At 38.6% G+C, this 14,441-nt stretch overlaps 1 long non-coding RNA gene across 1 annotated transcript; it reads right to left on the bottom strand.

Annotated features, from left to right (window-relative positions):
• Positions 1 to 7,207: 7,207 nt before the first annotated feature.
• Positions 7,208 to 14,241, bottom strand: LOC113620018 (uncharacterized). The gene is made up of 3 exons (XR_003432624.1): positions 14,190 to 14,241; positions 11,465 to 11,978; positions 7,208 to 8,221 (listed from the first exon to the last, which is right to left on the bottom strand). It is a non-coding gene; the product is annotated as an uncharacterized LOC113620018 (long non-coding RNA).
• Positions 14,242 to 14,441: the final 200 nt, after the last annotated feature.

The following is a 14,441-nucleotide window of genomic DNA, read 5'->3' as shown; positions in this document are numbered from 1 at the left end:
CTGCTTCACACCATGCACTGCACCACTATAATACCACTGTAATTGTCTATTTCTCTCTCTCTCTCTCTCTCTCTCTCTCTCTCTTTCCTGAGATTAGGAGCTGCTTGAGAGCAGGGACCTTGTCTTTCATAACTGTTTTCAGTGCACCCAAAAGAGTGCCTAGCCTAGAATGGATAGTAAGTGATGAATAAACACAAGAATACAAAACCTACATCAACCACAAACACACTCGCAGACTGCCTGTCCCAGGCAGTGCACTGTGCCAGATGGCTGAGGCATACAAAGCCCTTAAAGGTTTAATAATCTATTTGGGCAGGCAGTCTGCATGCATAAAACAACAATGTGAAATGAAAAGCACTGGCTGCTAAGCTACAGTATAGAGAATGAATTGCTAGAGGAGTTTGGAAGAAGGAGCAGTTAGTCAAGCCACCATGCAAAGCAACCTGAAGGAGTGTGGGTAGGCACACAATGGTCACCTGAAAGATCAATTAGAAGTCAGCCTAAAACATTGCAGATCCTACAAGAGCTGGGAAAGAGCTGCTCTGGGCAGAGGTTGCTGGCACAGCAGGCTGGCCAAGGAACAAAGTGGCCTTGCTTTTGAGGAAGGCAGGCAAGCAGGCCCTGGGAGACTCAGAGAGCTATAAATGGCGCCACCTAGAGGACATTTCTCAAATCAGCAGAAATATTATGATTTTTTGATGAAATAAAGAGGGTTTATCATGTTGAAGATGAAAAACATGAAAAAAAGAATACTTTCTTCTGAAAGAGAAGATACCCACACTGCAAAGCCACCAAACAGATATTGTAGATGAAGCAGAATACCTCAGTGACATCTTTCCATTACCACCTTTAGTAATGCATACAAGTAATCCTCTGCCTCCAATCAAATGTACCTATTTTGTGCTTATCCAAGGTTAGCATTATCACAGGCGGCATTGTACCTCACAATGTGAAGACCATCAAAGTTCCACTGCACTGGAAGGCTCTACAAGACGGGCCATATGGGAGCCATTTTTAAGCTGAGTAGACCATGTTTCAGCCAGAAAAGAATAAGCAAATGAATTAATGTGTACTAAAATCAGATAGTGAGGTATCAGATCACCGAAAATCATGATCAAAATCCTTTTTGCACCCAAATGGTCAACAATGACTTAGCTAGTATAGGAGCTTCCTTCCTGCCCCAGAGTTACTACAAGTTGGAGCCATCTGTTCCCCAAGACTCCCTGGCTATGCTGGACTCTCCTGCCTAAGACCAAGGCTGCAAACTCGGTGGTCTCTGAGCTGCAGAAGGGTTGCTTTAGACTCAACGGTGCTAATGCAAAAACTGAATTAGCTGTCAGAACTTAAACATCAAATGATTCACACAGAAATCTGGATTTTAGTTCCTGGTCAAGATCTGGCAATTCCACGCCCATATTCCCAGCTGGCAACGTTTTCCACCACCTGCTTTACTCCTCATTGCTGTAAAACCTAAACCAGTTTAAATGCCACATTATAGGAACATGCTGTACCTGTGGGTATCTCAGGAGGGCCCTGGAAGGCAGTTAGCAGGGTGAGGATTGGGTTTTAGAATTAATCAGGTAGTTGACGGAGGCAATTGATTTCCTTCCCATTCTTTGTTACCATGTTTTTAAATCAAATAATCATCTATCCCATTACACTCATCTCCCTTTGATGATTTCTTATGCAAACCTCAATAATGACACAGATCTTTGTCTATTTTGTTCACTCCTGAACCCAGCACCTAGAACAGAGCCTGGGATGTAGTATCAATAGATTCTTAATAAACATTTGTTGAATGAATGAAAAAGAGACCCTCCAGTCAAAGAGGCCACATATTGGCCCCGTGGCAGTCTGCCGATTTTTCCTCAGTCAGATGGTGCCCACCAAAGCTTGGCTCCCTCTGTAAAACATTCCTTGGCCCTGTGCTTCAAAATCTTGCCTCAAATGGGTTCGCCAAGGAAAATTAGCCACACTAGGGTATCAAGAAAGCTGAAGATGAAACACTGTTGTTCAAAACCCAGATGGAAACATGTATTAATTCCATGTAAATCAATTTTATAGGAAAGTTGATATTCCTATCACAAATTCATTTCCAGTCATGAGCATGTTATATATTGGAGATCATGACACAATATATAGTCAAAGTTGTTAATTACGCAATGTGTGATAAATTAATGAAACAGTACACGTTGATGAAAAATACATAATTAAAGTATCTGTTGTGCTGCCTTCTCAGTAATTGAAATGGTCTTAATCATAACCTTTCAATTAGTTACTATCCTTGTAAACCTGCCATTCTGAATTTTACCAAGATGTTGGGAAGCTAATGGCTTTTCAGTCTTAAATAGGAATATAAAATATCTCTTCCAGACCACAAAATTAGATATAAAGGTATCTCTCTTGTTCATTTTTCCTTTCTTTTTCTATCTCTTAAGCCTACCAGAATCTATTTGAGCCACAAAAATTTCCAAAGGCCTCTTCCAAATTTGTCAGTGTACTTCCATCTTTCCATCCTTATACAAATTCCCTTTTTGTGGGTCTGGGTGGTCAAATTTTTTAAAATTATAGTTGATTTACAATGTCGTCTTAGTTTTAGGTATACAGCAAAGTGATTCAGATATATATATATTGTTTTTCAGATTATAGATTTTCCATTATAGGTTATTAATATTACAAGATATTAAATATAGTTCCCTGTGCTATACAGTAGGTCCTTGTGTATCTATTTCATATATAGTACTGTGTATCTGTTAATCTCAGACTCCTAATTTATCCCTCCCCACCCTTTCCCCTTTGGTAACCATAAGTTTGTCTTCTATGTCTGTGAGTCTATTTCTGTTTTGTAAATAAGTTCATTTGTATCATTTTTTTTAGATTCCACATATAAGTGATATCATATGTTATTTGTCTTTCTCTATCTGACTCACTTCACTTACTAAGTAATCCCTAGGTCCATCCATGTTGCTGCAAATGGCATTCTTTTTTATGGCTAATATGCCATTGTGTGTGTGTTTATATATATATATATATATGCTATGAAGTTTGGGGTGCATGTGTCTTTTTGAATTAAAGTTTTCTCTGGATATATGCCCAGAAGTGGGATTGCAGGAACATCCATACTGTTTTCCATAGTGGCTGCACAAATTTACATTCCCACCAAAAGTGTAGGAGGGTTCCCTTCTCTCTGCACCCTCTCCAGCATTTGGTATTTGTAGACTTTTTAAATGATGGCCATTCTGACTGGTGTGAGGTGATACCTCACTGTAGTTCTGATTTGCATTTCTCTAATAATTAGTGATGTTGAGCATCTTTTCATGTGCCTGTTGGCCATCTGTATGTTTTCTTTGGAGAAATGTCTATTTAGGTCTTCTGCCCATTTTTCCACTGGGTTGTGGTTTTTTTTGTTGTTATTGAATTGTAGGAGCTGTCTGTATATTTTGGAAATTAATCTCCTGTTGGTCTCATCATTTGCAAACATTTTCTCCCAGTCCATAGGATGTCTTTTTGTTTTGTTTATGGTTTCCTTTGCTGTGCAAAAGCTTATAAGTTTGATTAGGCCCCACTGGCCTTATACAAATTCTTAAGAGCTGATTTGGGTTAAGTACTTTCAACTGTATGGAATGGGACCTAGGATAGAGTGAAGTGAGGAGATTTTGTTCGCTGGAGGCTCCAATATGGCTTGGCAGAGAACTACTGGTGATCCTCCCTTTATTAAAAAAAATTTTTTTTTAATGTAGAATCTTTTTTTTTAATTTAAAGTACTTATTAATATGTTTATTTTAAATTTTTATAATTTGTTCTTCATGGATTTTTGTATTAATTTTTTTAAATATTGACTTAAGTATTATGTATCTTGATTGCTGAGGTATTTGGTGCTGTCTTAAATTTTGCACCCAAGACAAATGCCTCACTTGCCTTACCCTATCCTGGCCCTGGTATGGAAGTTATACATGAATTGGCATACAAGTGGAGAATTTGTCACTCCAGGGAAGGCGTGAGCTGTGGAAGATTATCTATTCTTTACAACTTAAAAATATCCATGATTTCTGCCTGTGGAATTGGAACAAAAAAACTGGGTTGAAAAGCCACTGATTGTCCAAATGGAAGAAGTAGAAGCTTCCACAGCCTCCACTAAAACACATGGTATCAGGAAAATCAAATACCCCAAAATGATGAGAAAATGCAGAAAATATCATATATTTTAGGTTCACTATTTGGCTTACATTAAAAAGTGAAGATTGTAGAATGAGAGCTAAGAAGCCATGTGATCTAGGGAGTTTCTTTTAAATCCAGGAATCATGTCTTAAAAATAAAGCATACTGGAGAGCCAATCTATAAATCTATAAATAAGCCAATCCACTGATGGGGGGTGGGGGGCGTGTGACATGGAACGCCCACACTTCTTCCTCTTTCCTCTTCCCTCAGGCCATTTTCAAAACCTCTGAGCTAATCCAACTGGCACATTTTACAACAGGGTCATACCTAGAGGGTCTATAAATGGATCCAGGTTCTCCAGCCAGGAAGTGGCAAAGCAGAAGTAGTACTTGGGTTTTCTCACTCTCAGTTTTCTATTCCCTATGCCCCCTTTCTTAAGACTGAAGGAGTCTTGGAGGAAGTTGTATTTGGCCTCCAGCTTTCCTGGTCTCAGAATTTGTCATCCTTTTGGGAAGAATCTATGGTCATTTAGTCTTTTACCTATTCTCAGGAAGCCTATAACCTACTGATAATAAATCACAGCTCCCTTCCAGGAGTATTTGCATTTTCAGCGAGATCAAAGCTCCAGTTTTAAGTGTGGTTCTGACCCTTGGCTACACATTAGAATCACCTGGGGAGACTTTAAATAATACTGGATGCTGGATTCTCACCCCAAATATTTGGATTTAATTGGTCTGGGGTGGGGCTTGGTATATTTTTAGTATTTTTTAATGCCCCCAGGTATTCCGTTGTGCAGGCAAGATTGAGAACAACTGAGTTATAGTAACAAAACTAATTACATATGTGCAGGCCTCAGCCAGTAGGTGGATAATGCAGCCATAATTACCTAGTGGAGATGGGAAGTAAGGCCAGTCCTGCCTAACACAGAAGCAGTACTAGGCTCAGCGCTCACATCACCAGATCCAAGCAAGCCCCTCGTCCACCGTCTCGTTAGACCTTTAGACCTTTTTTAAAAAATTTATTTATTTAGGCCGCACTGCGTGGCTTGCGGGATCTTAGTTCCCCCACCAGTGATCGAACCCATGCCCCTGCAGTGGAAGTGCAGAGTTCTAACCATTGGAGCACCAGGGAATTCCCTTTAGAAAGTTTAAAATTTCCTTTTCCCCCTCAATTATATTCTTAAAATCTTTATCAATGTTGATTGTCCTGGGGGATGCGGTGAGGGAGGCTCAGAAAATACAGAAAAACACATAGAAGAAAATTAATATTATCTATAATCCTACCACCCAAAGATAACCCTTGTCTACATTTTTTTTGTTTGGTTTTGAGTCTTTTCTATTCAGGTGGATAGACATGAAATTATTTGCAAGTTAAAATCATAGTGGACATACCATGTATTTATTTTTTAATTTGTATAGTCATATGGAAAAGTGCTCAAATAGAACAAAATTTTACACAAGAAGTGAATCTCCCCTCCTACTGCCAACCCACCTCTCACCTCCTCAGAGGCAGCCAGTGTTACTAGTTCTGTGGCAGACTTCCAGAAATATCTATAGCTATATCTTCTAGTTACAAAAATGCTTGCATACTGTACAACCTCTTCTGTAATTTGCTTTTCCTACAATACCTCTCAGAGACAGGTCCATGGCCTGCACTTTTCTTTTTGACACGGCATAGTTTTCCAGTGCAGATTCCCCACAATTTCTTAACCAGTACATTACTGGTGAGTATTTGTTTCCAGTGTTGTGCTATTTTTCTAATAAATATTTATGTATTTAGTTATTTGCTCTTCCCCTGAATTTTTTTCATTTATTAAATGTGCTTCAAAAATTATGCTAATGGCTACTGGGTATTCCGTTGTGTGAATTTATAATAATCCTTTCAAATAACACTGAACTGTTAGACATCTATGCTGTCTCCCATTCTTTATCATTATGAATGATGATGCAATGAACAATCCTTGTATATAAATCTTTGTATCTCCATGTCCCTAGAGTAAATGAAACAGAGTATAATTATTGGTCCAAAGGACACACTCTCCTTAAGGCTTTTGATGTATAGTGACAAGTTGTTCTCCAGAAAGTTCATAGCAACTTCTACCAGTAATATATAAAAAGTACCATTTCCCCACCTTTTTTAAACCACAAGTACTGATTGTAAAATTATGCAATTGGCTCATTCCTGGGCATATACCAGAAAAGACAAAAACTCTTAATTTGAAAAGATACATGCACCCTAATGCTCATAGCAGCACTATTTACAATAGCCAAGACACAGAAACAACCCAAGTGCCATCAACAGACAATTGGTTTAAGAAGATGTGGTGGCGGCGGCGGCGGTGGTGGCGGCGGCGGTGGTGTGTGTGTGTGTAATGGAACATTACTCAGCCATAAAAAAGAATGAAATAATACCATTTGCAGCAACATGGATAAACCTAGAGAATATCATACTAAGTGAAATAAGTCAGACAGACAAAGACAAATATTATATGATATCACTTATATGTAAAATCTAAAACATAATACAAATGAATCTGTATATAAAACAGAAATAGACTCACAGACATAGAAAACAAACTTATGGTTAGCAAAGGGGAAAGGAAGCAGGGAAGAGACAAATTAGGAGTATGGAATTAACAGATACGAACTACTGTACATAAAATAGATAAGCAACAAGGATTTACTATATAGCACAGGGAGCTATATTCAATATAGCTTGTAATAACCTATAATGGAAAAATGATCTGAAAAAAAATATATATATAACTGAATCACCTTGACGTATACCTGAAACTAATACAATATTGTAAATCAACTATACTTTATGAAACAACTATACTTTAATAATAAAAAAAGTTTTAGAATGGAAAATAAAACTATGGGATTGATTTGGGGTCAAAAATTTTTTGTCTAAATGTGATCTTTCTTCATCATTTTGGACTACTCTGAGGCTTTAATAATTTCAGAGATTTGTATAGACATATGCGTCTATCTAATCACGACAAACACTATTTCAACTGAATAATAAGCCATGTAGATACTAAGTCTTAAAAAGTTAAAAGGCATTTTATTTTAGGGAGTTCAAATAAAACCCATCATTCAGAGAAAAGTCTACTTGGTAGTACATCCAAAATAGTCCAGGTTTTATCCCAAATCCACCAGATCCCTAGTTTGGATACATGTTGAGCTTGTTCTTTATGTATTTCCAAAACTTCATTCTGAAGATGCAAAACACCCTTTTAACTCTTTGCATCTAGGGGTATAGCTTACCCAAAGCAAATAAAACTTCTACGGGCTAAGCCTTCCCTTTCATTCACAAGGAGTCCAAGGGAAGGATCAGTGTGTTTAACTTCATGAGGATTAGACCTCAACGGTGACATTTTGCAGGGATCAAGGAAAGGATGTTACCAAATAGTCAGGAAAAAAATGCTCCCCAGAAAGATAGGAAGTCCTATTTAATATCTACCTAGGCTACCTATTTAATAGGCTACATGCTACACATGTGCTACTGTATTTGTAGGGAAAATCTCCAAATAAAGTACATTTTAATTGATTTTAAAAGCTAAGAGCCAGATTAAGTGAGGGTAAAGCAATTTCACAGGAACCCTTTCAACCATTCAGTGCTTAAATCTTTTTCAAGTCATCACACATCACTTCTCTTGGACTCTATGTCCTGCCAAGTGATTAACATCTGAAGGTCTGGAATCACTCAAATGCACCTAAATTATAGTTAGAATTTACCTGAAGTACATGCCTTGCAAGATTTTTTAGGTGAGCCTGCCTGGAGAATTTTGAGGCATGTGGTAGAATGTCAATGAGATGGCAGATTGCTCAGATGCCTGTTGTTGCCTCTGAAATACCACCTAAACCATGCCATTGTGCCAAAGGTATTTACTTCAGTGTATATCTTTCCATAGGGGTGGGTGCAAGGCTGCCAGTTCCACTAACTGCATTTCTAGGACTACAGAGTCTAAACTTCTTCAAGGCAGGAATAGAAAAAGAAAGGTTATCTGTGGATTCCAGAATCATCCTCTTCTCTTAGTTGATCCACAGGGGCTTGGTTACTATATGGAAGGCAAAATATTGATAAAATGGTGGGAAAATAATTTGTGTCTCCTCGATGCACCATATTCAAATGATTTTAATTTTACTTATTCTCAGTGCACATTTGTCAACTTAGTAAAACAGACATGTCTTGCAAAGGCTGCTGTTAGGTCACTGAATAACAACCTCAAACTCTGTGACTTAACCGTGGGGACCACTCATGGCATGTCTTAGGACTGGAGTTGGCAGGCATTGTATTAGGGTAATAGGGGGAGGGGTGGGCAGGATGAGGGGAGGGTCATACATTTTTGCCCACTGAAGCCTGACAAGATAGATCCTGCTCTAGGTTCTGTCTGAGGCAGTTTAGTATTACACAGGGTCCAAGGATTAGAGCTACATGAGCTCACAGTTCAAATAACCCCATTCATTCCTTTCATCATTTTTATTCATTCACTCATATATTTAACCAATTCCCATTTTGCAGCAAGTCAGGATACAGAAAGAGGTAGGAGTCTGTGATTGGAAGGACTGGAATCAGGATTGGGAAAGTTTTCCACAAGGCAGGAAGTTTGGAACCTGACTCTAGTTCCTGGGACAGGCCAAGTCCCCTAGGGAATTATGTTCATGGGCGGTTAGCCGAACAGAATTTAGGGGCAGCGACCAAACCTGGTGCACTGCCTTAAAGGGAGATTCATCAACGTGTGACCTATTGCTCATGTCCAGAAAGTAGGGTCGATGCTGATCCCCAGAAAGTCAGGCTCAACCTGAAGTCCTGTATTGGTGCTGGGAATTGGAGATGGGCCATTGCTGTGCTGGGCACCCACTGCTGTTTGGAGGAAGCAGACACTTGACAATTCTTTCCTTCCCTCTCCAAGCAGGATCTGCTTAACGATTTCCATTTCTAGGTTTAGTTAAAACCAGTTTCCAGCAACTTAAATTTCTTCAAAATTAATCATTCATAATTTTTTGTCTATTCCTCAAATACTTAAGAAAATAATAATCCAAATGGATATATTATTCCAAAGCTTTACTCACAGGTGAGTAGTTTTTTTAGAAAATAACATGAAACTTCAAAATTATTTATATTGCTTCCAGAATTATATAATACACATCCTCAGATATGCATTTCTGGAACCCTCCATATTTTGTTCTGCATGGTAATTGTTAGTACTTAGTAATTTTGTTAAGTTGTTTTGTGATAAAGAGAGCAAGACACAGAAAGAAGAAAAGAAAGAAAGAAGGAAAGAAAGAAAAAAAGAAAGAAAGCCATTATGAAACCTGAGGATACTTGATTGCAAAGAAAGGACAGGGAATATCATCTTAGGCTGTCAGTGTAATAGTTTAGACCATGTCTGAAGTAGAAACCATACTTCTTATCGTATTTTATAACATTATTTTCCGATTAGAAAATAACATATGCTTATTATAGAAAATTTGAGAAATACAAAAAGTATAAAGGAGCATACTAAAATTACTCTGAAACCCAGCATGGCAAATATTTTGCTATATATCATTCATCTATTTTCTTTTTCTTTTTTTTGACCGCACCATGCAGCTTGCAGGAACTTCCCCGACCAGGGATTGAACCCGGCCACGATGGTGAAAAGCCTGGAATCCCAAGCACTAGGCCACCAGGGAACACCCTGTTTTCTATACAAATGTAAGTATGAGTTTTTGAGCAAAGGTAGGATTAGGCAGCACATCCCATTTTGAATTTCTGCTCTTTTCACTTAGTAATCTCTTATGTTTTTTTTCTTATCCATACATATTTTATAACATATTATTTCATCATTGGGCATTTAATAATTTATATTCAACTTTCTCTCACTGTTGCACATTTGAGTCTTGCCTTTTTCTCCTCGTTAATGTAAATAGCACTGTTACAAACATCCTTGTCGAAATCTTTGAGCATTCCTGAATTGCCATCCCATTCAGAAATTTAATGACTGGGACAGAGGATTCAAATCATACGATAGATTATTTTTATGGAGAGAGTTCAAAACTCGAAGATTAGCAAAACATAGAGAGAGGCCTGTTTCTTCATCTTCAAACTCCCTAATTCCTGCCATCTAGGAGGCCTGCTCTGTTAGTCTTCATGTCACATTCCTCTCACCTGGCCACTCCTGAGACATGGTGTTTACTCTGGAAGGAATGCTACTTGGTAGTGCAGGGTAAACAGAGCAGAGGGAGCTAAGACCCAGGCCTGGGACCACCAGAGGACACTGGGTGTGCAGTGCAGGAGCTGTTCCAGCTTTGGACTGGCAGAGAAGTCATAGCTGCGGGTCAGATACAGCATCCACGGGGCCCAGCAGGATCTGTGGCCACTCAGGGCTACAGAAGGAAGCTCCAGCAAATGGAATGAGCCAGCTGTGTGGAATCTAGAATGAGTGCTATTGAAGGATTACGTAGGCAGTCATTACATATAAGATCTGTCCATAAGGGCTAACGTTCAGAGGCAGGGATGCGTCTGCAAGATCAGGAAGTGACAAGGGTTAGACAAGGAAGCAGGTCCAAACCTGGGATTATACCTGTGGAATGAGAAAAAGTTCTGACTTGGGGATCAAATAAATGAAGAAATCATCTGGAGCACAAATCCCATTAAGGGGAAGGTGTGTCAGTTAAATTAGGCAAAATTATGCTGCAGTAACAACTAACCCCTGCATCTAAACAGTATATAGTTGGCTGGTGGGAAGCAGCAGCATTGCACGGGGAGATCGGCTTGGTGCTTTGTGATGACCTAGACGGGTGGGATAGGGAGGGTGGGAGGGAGGCTCAAGAGGGAGGGGATATGGGCATATATGTATGCATATGAATGATTCACCTTGTTGTACAACAGAAACTAACACAGTATTGTGAAGCAATTATACTCCAAGAAAGATCGATTAAAAAAAATCCAACATATTATTTCTTCCTCATGCTACATGTCCATTGCACGTCAGCAGGAGGACTCCAGTCTACATTGTCCTCTGTCTGGAATCCCAGGTTAATGATCTGTATTATCTACAGTTGTGGCAGTGGGGTGAGAGGACTGGAAGTTCAACTCCAGTAATTAAATGGTTCCATTCACATTTCCTTGGCCAGAGCAAGTCAGAGCATGTCACATGGCCACGGCTAACTTCCAGGGACCATGAGCCTGGAAGGAGGGGTGCACTGCAAATCTTGGTGAGCACTGGCAGTGGCTGCCAGATAATGAGCAAAGCTAGGTCCTAAAGAAGAGACACTGTGAAGGGAGGGAAGATTCAAGACGTTAAACTACAACTTACTTGGAGTCCTAATGCCTCTTTATCTGGAACCTGTGGTGGGACTTAGGTTTCAGCAGACTGGGGGTGCTGTTCCAGCTGGTCTAGAGAAGGAGCAGCAGATACACGGTGGGCACCGATTTGGGGGGAAATGTGTAGTTAGAGAAACTCCACAGCAGTTGCTTCTTGAGCTCATGACCCAATAGGATGAATTCTAGTCTGTCCAGGCTATCTGGGTCGCCACCTTACCTGTTCCTCAAATTTGTACCTTTAGGTACAGTTTTCCCCCACTATCTGAAAGTAGAGCGTTCCTGTAAAACTTCCGTAAGCCGAAAAGGTGTGAACAAAGAAGCAATTACCTCGGGACCCATCTTGCTAACAGATGCACAAAATGAATTGAGATGAAGCACAGATGCTCACAGACACAGTTCAAAGCTATCGTGGCTTGATGCTGAGAAGCTGAGTGTAGTTCCCCGGGAAGGAGCTTGGCGGTACCACTCTCGCTGCTCTGGCTGCATGCCGCCTCTGTAACAACTCACTGTAAAACAAATGCTGGATGCTATTGTCATTTTTCACCTTTTGTGCCAAAAATCTTCTGATTCCTTTCAGTAGTAATATAGGTCTTTCATGAAAGGGAGGTGGCTTAAACTGAACTTCTGAAAAGTTGGGGATACCCGTAATTGCTGGTCTATTATTGATAACCCCCCCCAAGCAGAGTTGTCATGATATAGCTCCCTGGGGGGGGGGGGAAGCATTTGTGTGCATCTAGATATGCAGTAGCAAATGTCATCAGCTGAATGGCATCATGAGACATATTTATCTCAGATACATTTGGGGACATTTGTTTAAGGTAAGTTAAATGCCACCCAGGCCTCTTATGTTGGTGATGATGACAAAATGATGGAATCGTAGTTTTCGGAGGGGCTCCCTAGGCTCTTTACAACCCCTAAGTATTTCTAGAACACCTGCTGTGCCCTTGGGACTGTGCAGGGTGCGGCTCCTGACCTTCAGCAATCATAGCAGCAAGATGACAGGAGAAAGTAAGCACTTGCTTGGTATTCATTTCAAACATAGTTCAAATTTTGGAGGATCTTCTGAAGCTTCAGAAAAATGCTAATTTCACATTCAAATTAACAAGAAAGAAGCTTGTGGTTTTTCTCTTCATAATAAGCTTTTCTAAAGGAAGAGATTTTTAACTTAGATGTAGTTCATCCAATCTAAGGTAGGGGGAGAGAAATTATTGAGTAAATTCTGTTGGAAATTATTTATTTTACAATAACCCCATGCAAATGTCATGTCATGGCAAACAGAAAGTGTGAGTTATAAACATTCTCCAACACGGGATACATTTTTTGCTAATTAACAGTAAGCAGTCTACAAGTCAAGCTTCCTAATTGATTTGCAAAAGGTTGGGGTTATCAAAACCGGCTTCCATGGTCAAAACCATGCTTAATTCTTGTATGGATTCTGGTGAAGCACACGACCTGAATAAACGTGTGGTTCAATTTCTGTCTGCATGGGTTCATTTAAATAGCTGGACACCAAGTAATAAGTACTTGCACATTTTAACAGTGTGTGATCATGAAGATCCCTAGAACTTAGATCCCTTACAATGTTTTATTCCCTTTACAAAAACAAAAAATGTTCGACTACAAGAACCATTATAAATTCTCTCCTTTCAAAAGAGAATGTATATATTATGAATAAAATAGTTGACATTTATAGAAAATTTAAAGCATTAAAAAATATATTCCCAGGAAAACTTTTGTGATTAATTTCTTGCAAATCTTTGGAAGTCTTTGAAATAGAAAAAAAAAAGTGCCCCCAGAGGCAGTCTTCTACCTGTTGGTGGTCAATTCAATTACTCTGACCAAAAGTAGGAAGTCTTATAATTTACTTTGGTGATATATCCAATTTTCATGGGACAAATGTTATTCATATTAGAAAAATAACCCCTCTTCTCATTTAAGAAGACTTGTGCAGGGGTTGAAAATGATGATACAGCCATCCCATATTGACTTCAATATAATATATATATACTATATAATATATGTATATAAAAATAATGGGAGTGTGTGTGTTTGAAAGGCTGTACACCAAAATATCAATAGCTATATCTTTGGGAAGGGGGATTGTGGGTAATTTTTACTTTATACTGTCTGTTTCTCTGTATTTTTTGTTTCAAAAATGATGTATTTTACTATTGAAATTAAAAATTATATATATATTTAAAATACATTTATTAGATGCACAATAATATGAACGTACTTAATGCTATAGGACTGTACACTTACAAAGAGTTAAAATGGTAAATTTTATGTTATGTATATTTTACCACAATAAAAAGGATACATTTCCTAAAAAAATCTAGGTGTCCTTGCATTTTGTGATGACTTTTTAGGTACAACACCAGTACAATCCATGAAAGAAAAAGTTGGACTTCATTAAACTTAAAAACTTCTTCTCTAAGAAAGAAACTATTATGAGAATGAAAAGATAAGCCACATATTGGGAGAAAATATTTACAAAACACATATCTGATGAAAGACTGGCATCCAAAATATATAAAGAACCCAAAACTTAACAAAAAGAAAACAGGCAACTCAATTTAAAAATGGGCAAGAGATCTGAACAGACATCTCACCAAAGAAGACAGATAGATGGCAAATAAGCATATGAAAAAATGCTCAACATCATATGTCATCAGAGAATTGCAAATTTAAAATGACAGTTAAATACAACTACCTACCTATTAGAATGGCTAAACTCCAAAACACTGACACCACCAAATGTTGATAAGGGTGTAGAGCAACAGGAACTCTCATTCACTGCTGGTAGAAATGCAAAATGGCACTGTTACTGCGTAAGACAGTTTGGCAGTTTCTTATACAATTAAATCTATTCTTACCATATAATCCAGCAACTGTGCTCCTTGGTATTTGTCCAAAGGAGTTGAAAACTTTCATCCATACAGAAACTTGCACATGGATGTTTATAGCAG

This window comes from Aethalodelphis obliquidens, unplaced genomic scaffold, assembly GCF_003676395.1.
Source record: "Aethalodelphis obliquidens isolate GAN/ISIS:26980383/991018 unplaced genomic scaffold, ASM367639v1 scaffold7, whole genome shotgun sequence".
Lineage (NCBI taxonomy): Eukaryota > Metazoa > Chordata > Mammalia > Artiodactyla > Delphinidae > Aethalodelphis > Aethalodelphis obliquidens.
Note: the sequence above shows the minus strand (reverse complement) of the source record. Positions and strands in the feature narration are given on the sequence as shown.